The sequence below is a fragment of the Rhinopithecus bieti genome, unplaced genomic scaffold, assembly GCF_001698545.2.
Source record: "Rhinopithecus bieti isolate Rb0 unplaced genomic scaffold, ASM169854v2 scaffold_6717, whole genome shotgun sequence".
Classification (NCBI taxonomy): Eukaryota; Metazoa; Chordata; class Mammalia; order Primates; family Cercopithecidae; genus Rhinopithecus; species Rhinopithecus bieti.
In genome coordinates this window covers 934,424-941,191 of record NW_016805334.1, presented here as the reverse complement: position 1 = coordinate 941,191, position 6,768 = coordinate 934,424, and the positions used below count along the sequence as shown (strand labels likewise).

Sequence of the window (6,768 nt, the reverse complement as noted above, 5' to 3'; positions counted from 1 at the left end):
CCCTTCCCCCTTGCATTTCCCAGGGGGGGTGATGCCTCCCCCGGCTTCAGCTCTCTCTGGTCGGGCTACAGCCGCTGACCAGCCCCGATTGTCCGGCCCTCCCTAGTGAGATGACCCCAGTACCTCAGTTGAAAATGCAGAAATCACCGGTCTTCTGTGTCGCTCGTGTTGGGAGTTGGAGACTGGAGCTGTTCCTATTCGGCCATCTTGTTCCGCCTTCCTCAGTTCTTTCTTAAATATTTGGTAGAATTCAGCAGTGGAGCCATTGGGTTCCAGGCTTTTCTTTACTGGGAGACATTTTATTACAGCATTGATCTCATTACTTGTTATTGGTCTGTTCAGGTTTTGGATTTCATCTTGGGTCAATCTTGGTAGGTTGTATGTATCTAGGAATTTGTCCATTTCTTCTAGACTGTGATGGCTAATACTGAGTGTCAGCTTGACTGGATTGAAGGATGCAAAGTACTGATCTTGGGTGTATCTGTGAGGGTGTTGCCAAAGGAGATCAGCATTTGAGTCAGTGGGCTGGGAAAGACAGACCCATCATTAATCTGAAAGGGCACCATCTAATCAGCTGCTAGCATGGCTAGAATATAAAGCAGGGAGAAAAGTGTGAAAAGGCTAGACTGGCCTAGCCTCCCAGCCTACATCTTTCTCCCATGCTGGATGCTTCCTGTCCTCAAACATCACACTTCAAGTTCTTCAGTTTTGGGACTTGGACTGCCTCTTCTTTCTCCTCAACTTGTAGACAGACTATTGTGGGACCTTGTGATTATGTGAGTTAATAAACTCCATAATATATATATATATATCTCCTATTTGTTCTGACTCTCTAGAGAACCATGAGTAATACAGATTTTGGTACCAGGAGTGGCTCCAGAGGAACAGAATATTAAGGATGGAATTCTTTCACTGGTTTGGGGTTTTCTGGCATTGGTTGCTTAATATGATTAGAAACAAAATGCTAAGGTCTATACTTCTAATAATATGGAGAACACTGATACTACTTGGTGTGAACTGTTTACAGAGTTATGCAAAATAAATGCTTTTGACACTCCTGGTTTATCGCTAATGAGAGGCAAGGAGTTTAGTGACTCTATACATAATACCTTTGACCATATGTGGAGAACCAAGGAACATAATGAAGCTGGTTGGTTGCTCCTAAGTTCAGTGGACAAAGTGATTGAAGAAAATGAACTCATGGATTTTAACTCCCAGCTGCAGAAACAGATACTGAGCCTCAAATCTGCTAAGATCACCTGAGTGAGAGTCTTATCTCCTGTAGAGAAAGAGCTGAAATTGTGGAAAAACACACACAAGCTCTTCTCATGTGAGTGGCAAATCTGCCATGAAAAGTGCATGCGCAACATCACAAGGTGTCTACTGTTAAAGTGAGGAAAATTGGAAAAAAAATGGATGAAAAGATTGGGAAAGAATGGGACTCTGAAACTTGGAATGTGGACATGTGGGAGGACCCTGATGAAGCAGGGGACACTGAGTTTGTAAACTGTGATGAAACTTTTTTGCCAGAAGAAACAGCTTCCCCATCCCCAGTAGTGGCAACATCCCCTCCCTGACCCATGCTGCCATCAACCTTTCCGCCTTTGTCTGAGGAGATAAACCCTGTGCCTCCTAAGGCAACAGTGATGGCCTCCCCTGAGGCAGTTGCCAGGCAAGATAATGTTGATTCTCATCAGGAGCCATCCCCAACACTCCTGTTTGCTTCTAGATCTAGAACTAAAGTCCCTGTGGGCCTCCAGAGGTGAGGTTGAGAGTGTGACCCATGAGGAGGTACACTATACTCAAAAAGAACTGCTTGAGTTTTCTAATTTATATATGCAGAAAGCTGGAGAGCAGGGATGGGAATAGATATTAAGGATGGTGAAAGGAACCCAGAGTTGGATCAGGCTGAACTTATTAATTTGGTCCCACTAAATAGGGACTCTGTATTTAATGTTGCAGCTCAGGGAGTTAAAAAAAGGTTCTAATCATTTATTTGGTTAGCTGAAATATGGATTAAGAGATGGCCCACTGTGAGTGAGCTGGAAATGACTTATCTTCCTTGGTTTAATGTAGAGGAAAAGGATCAAAAGGCTTAGGGAGATTAGGATGGTGGAGTGGATTAGTCACTTTAGACCTACTCATCCCAGCTGGGAGGGTCCAGAAGATATACCCTTGACCAATGCCTTGTGAAATAGATTTGTGAGGGCAGCACCTGCATCTTTGAAGAGCCTTGTAATTGCTCTTCTCCGTATGTTAGATCTAACGGTGGGAACTGCAGTCACTCAACTACAAAATTCAACTACAATGGGGGTAATTGGATCCCAAGGTGCCAGGGGCCAAGTGGTGGTGCTCAACCATCAAAGGCAAGGTGGGCATAGCTACTATAATGGACAGCAGAGGCAAAGCAGCAATCAGAATAGTCTGACTTCTGTAGAGCTCTGGCATTGCCTAATTAATCACTGTGTTCCTAGAAGTGAAATTGATAGGAAGCCTACTGCATTCCTCCTTAATTTGTATAAGCAGAAAACTTCTAGGTTGAATGGACAAAAGACAAATTTGAATTATGAAAACAGAGAATCATGAACCCTCAATCAATTTCCAGACTTGAGCCAGTTTACAGACCCAGAACACCTTGAATGAAGGGGAAGGCTGGGTTCTCTTGAGGAAGGACCCCACTATACTTCTGACAATTTATGCTGTTCATCCTTCTCCTGTCCTTCCCCAAGGAGACCTCCAACCTTTTACCAGGGTAACTGTGCAATGGGAAAAAGGAAAATGCAGACATTTCAGGGACTACTGGACACTGGCTCTGAGCTGACATTGATTCCAGGGGACCCAAAACATAACTGTGGTCCCCCAGTTAAAGTAAGGGCTTATGGACGTCAGGTAATTAATGGACTTTTAGCTCAGGTTCAAATTATGATGAGTCCAGTGGGTCCCCGGACTCATCCTGTGGTCATTTCCCTAGTGCCAGAATGCACAATTGGCATAGACATACTTAGCAGCTAGCAGAACCCCCACATTGGCTCCCTGACTGGTAGGGAGGGCCATTATGGTGGGAAAGGCCAAATGCAAACACTTAGAGCTGCCTCTACCTAGAAACATAGTAAATCAAAAACTAATATTGTATCCCTGGAGCGATTGTGGAGATTAGTGCCACCATCAAGGACTTGAAAGATGCAGGGGTGGCGATTTTCACCACATCTCTGTTCATCTCTCCTATTTGGCCTGTGCAGAAGACAGATGGATCTTGGAGAATGACAGTGGGTTATCTTAGGCTTAACCAAGTAGTGACTCCAATTGCAGCTGGTGTACCAGATGTGGTTTCATTGCTTGAGCAAATTAACACATCTCCTGGTACCTGGTATGCAGCCATTGACTTGGCAAATGCCTTTTTCTCCATTCCTGTCCATAAGGCCCACCAGAAGCAATTTGCCTTTGGCTGGCAAGACCAGCAATATACCTTTACTATTCTACTTCAGGGGTATATCAACTCTCCATCTTTTTGTCATAATCTTATTCGGAGAGACCTTGATTCCTTTTTGCTTCCACAAGATATCACACTTGTCCATTACATTGAAGACATTATGCTGATTGAATCCAGTGAGCAAGAAGCAGCAAACACACTGCACTTATTTGTGAGACATTTGCATGCCAGAGGATGGGAAATAAAACCAACTAAACTTCAGGGATCTTCTACCCTCAGTAAAATTTCTAGGGGTCAAGTGGTGTGGGGCCTGTTGAGATATTCCTTCTAAGGTGAAGGATAAGTTGTTGCATTTGGCCCCTTCTAAAACACAATGCTTAGTGGGCCTATTTGGATTTTGGAGTGTGGGGAAGGTGTAGTGCTGGTGATTCAAGACTGTCTCTTTTGCTCTCCTCAATGCCTCTTTTGGCAATATGAAGTAAAACAGGTACTGTTATTTCTAATCTGATTTTGTTTTTTGTGAAAGTGCTTTTTCTGTGTGCAGATAGTTGTTAAAATTTGGTGTTCCAGCAGGGAACAGGAAGTATGTAGGCTCCTATTCCACCATCTTTCCCCACCTTCTCATTTTTTGTCTTTTCGATAGCCATTCTAACTGGGGTGAGATGATACCTCATTGTGGTTTTGATCTGCACTTCCCTGATGATCAGCGATGCTGAACTTTTTTTTCACATACTTCCTGGCCATTTGTAGATCTTCTTTTGAGAAATATTGATGTAGATGTTTATCTCACTGGCTGTCTACTATGATGTCATGATTTTTCTTTGGGTCAATCCTAGTCTAAATATCAAACAAGATAATAGAAAGATTGTAACTGAGGTCACCAATTGTGTAGAAATAAGAAAAGTGACTTTTATTTTGGCTTGTTCTTATGAGGAACTCTTGTGTGAATAATCTAAACTTAATAAAAATATCACTGTCTGGGCTAGGGGCATCCTTGAAAAATGGAAGCAATACAGTGTGCATTATTTTATTTCTCCCTGTTTCATTATTTAGATTCACATGCTTCTGCAGCGACAGGTATCTACATTTATCTCATAAGTCTGTCAAGGAAGCACTGGAGCTGCAAGTATGGGTTCAGTCAACAGATACAAATAAGGGACCAGTTTCCTTTTAAAAGGATTTTAAATTTCAGATCAAAATGTCTATTACATGGTGAAAGATACATGGCTTCTCAGAATGCTCCCTGTGTTAGGGGCAGTGGTGGCAGTTACAGGTGGAGTCGCCAAGGAAGAATATATATTTAAGTTAAAGTAACAGTGGAAAATACCTCTTAGGAAGGAGACATTTTCTCTCTTAGATTCCTAGAAAAGAAGACCTTGAAAAAACAAATGGGATCATTTGATAAAAACCTCATCTTATTGAGGAAAGGATGACAACCCCGAGTTTTTGATTTATTCAGAAACCCACAGCAGAGCCCCGATGAGACCCTGAAAACAAGACACACTAAAGGTGGGTTCAGTGTCTCTACTTCCCCAGAATCTTCTTTAATAAGTGGGTACCAAGTTGTGTCTTCATGTTTGAAAATAACAGGCAGCAGGGGTTTACACTAAAGACTACATGATTATGACAAAAACCTGCCATTATTGATCCCCCAACATTATTTTCTAAACTTCTGATTGCTTTTGTGGAATCACTTCTCTCCTACTGAGAGGGTTCTTTATGGGATGGTCATCCAGACACCTGCCCTTTCCACTGTGGAAGCTAAAGCAGACTGGAGTTTCTTTTGTCAGAGCCTTTTTCTTTCATTCTACAGCATCCAGTGGCAGACATATGGTTGTTTTCACTGGTTCAAGCAGCAGATTCAGGCAAGATTGTCAGGTGGTCGGTTCCTACTTCTGAGACTTTGTACATGTCTCTCCTAAGTCTTTTTGGAGCACTGCCTTTAATCTGAGAATCTTCCTACATCTTTGCAATAAATCTCATTTATTTTAAATTAAAGTCAGAGTTGATTTCTGCTTCTTACAACCTGAAACTTCTTGAAGGAAAAGAATGCAGAAAGAAGTACGAGGGACAGTGAGATTATAACTTATTCTCAAACTAGATACATTAAAGGTAGTCCTTTAATTAAACCTCTCTGCTTGTGGCAAATGCAGATAAAAGCTATAAGTCTATAGATATTTGGGTACAAGCAAGTGATGAAGTTTTGATATCATGCCAGTACTATCATGGGGGTTAATATCATTGAACCAAGAGCTTTCTACAATAAAAAGCTTCAATTCCAAGATAAAATTTAAGATAAGTTAGAAAGAAGCAATACACATAGTCTGGCTAAGCCAGGGTTGGGTCAAAATTTAAGAGGGAACAGTAAGATCAACGTGAAAAGTCTCATATTTACATTTTACAGTTTTCTCTATATTTACTTTAATTCAGTGTTAGGTAGTTTGATAATATTAAATTTTCTGTTTTGAGTTTTATTTTTTGAAAATAACAGAGTGAACAAAATGGTAAAATGAGGAAGAAATCTATCTCAGACTATACTTAGTCTGTACTATGCCCATGACTGAAGCATGATCGTCTTTTCTAATTATAGGTTTTATTTCTTTGAATAAATCCTTTGAAAGACTGAACTTACAAACTAAAGTATAAAACAAGCATAGTAAAGTTATAATTTGTATGCAAACTAGAAAATAAATGCATCTTATATGATAGGAAAAGCTTTTTAGTTCCAAAATGCTGTAGGAGTGAAAGTTTGGTTGATGGTAATTAAGACAAGCTAAATGTTCAATCACATTGCTCTATGTGTCAATTTATCATCATAAGATTTATAAATCAATATGTTGAGCCAACAACTCTTTGAAACCAGAAGTTGAGCCCTTCAATTGTAGTAACTGGGCAGATGGCACTACAAATAGAGTTAAAGAGCTTTAGTTGAAGCAACAGGCAGGACCTGCTGTGAGAGATTCTACAAGGAGGGATGAGGAACTCAGACAGAGCTAAACTGAGTTATGGGAATGCAATAAGAAATCTTCTTATTATAGTTGGAAGGAAGATCTATCCACAAAAAGAGTCATCCAGAATATCATACATCAAACTGTTCATACAAGCAGATAGAAGCCGACATGAATTTCTAACACTTTGAAACCATTTTCAAAGACTGCATGCAAAATGAAAGACTTGACTTAAAAATTCACACTGCCTTTTGAAAACAAACCATCTGTTGTTTATGTAAAAGTGCTAAAGTTTTGAAGAAAAGGATATGAATTGAGCTTCAGAATTAAAGGTGACAGGAAGGGCAGTGATTCATGTATAAATGTGTAAAAAAAAAAAAAAAAAAAAAA

The 6,768-nt window shown here is 40.4% G+C and overlaps 1 protein-coding gene and 1 pseudogene across 2 annotated transcripts in view; one reads left to right on the top strand and one right to left on the bottom strand.

The window, feature by feature from the left end:
* The window catches only part of SLC35F4 (solute carrier family 35 member F4), a 291,906-nt gene that overhangs the window by 149,896 nt on the left and 135,242 nt on the right, over positions 1–6,768 (bottom strand). The gene's annotated exons all lie outside the window — the stretch shown is intronic.
* The window catches only part of LOC108529706 (serine/arginine-rich splicing factor 10-like), a 158,713-nt pseudogene that overhangs the window by 88,136 nt on the left and 63,809 nt on the right, over positions 1–6,768 (top strand).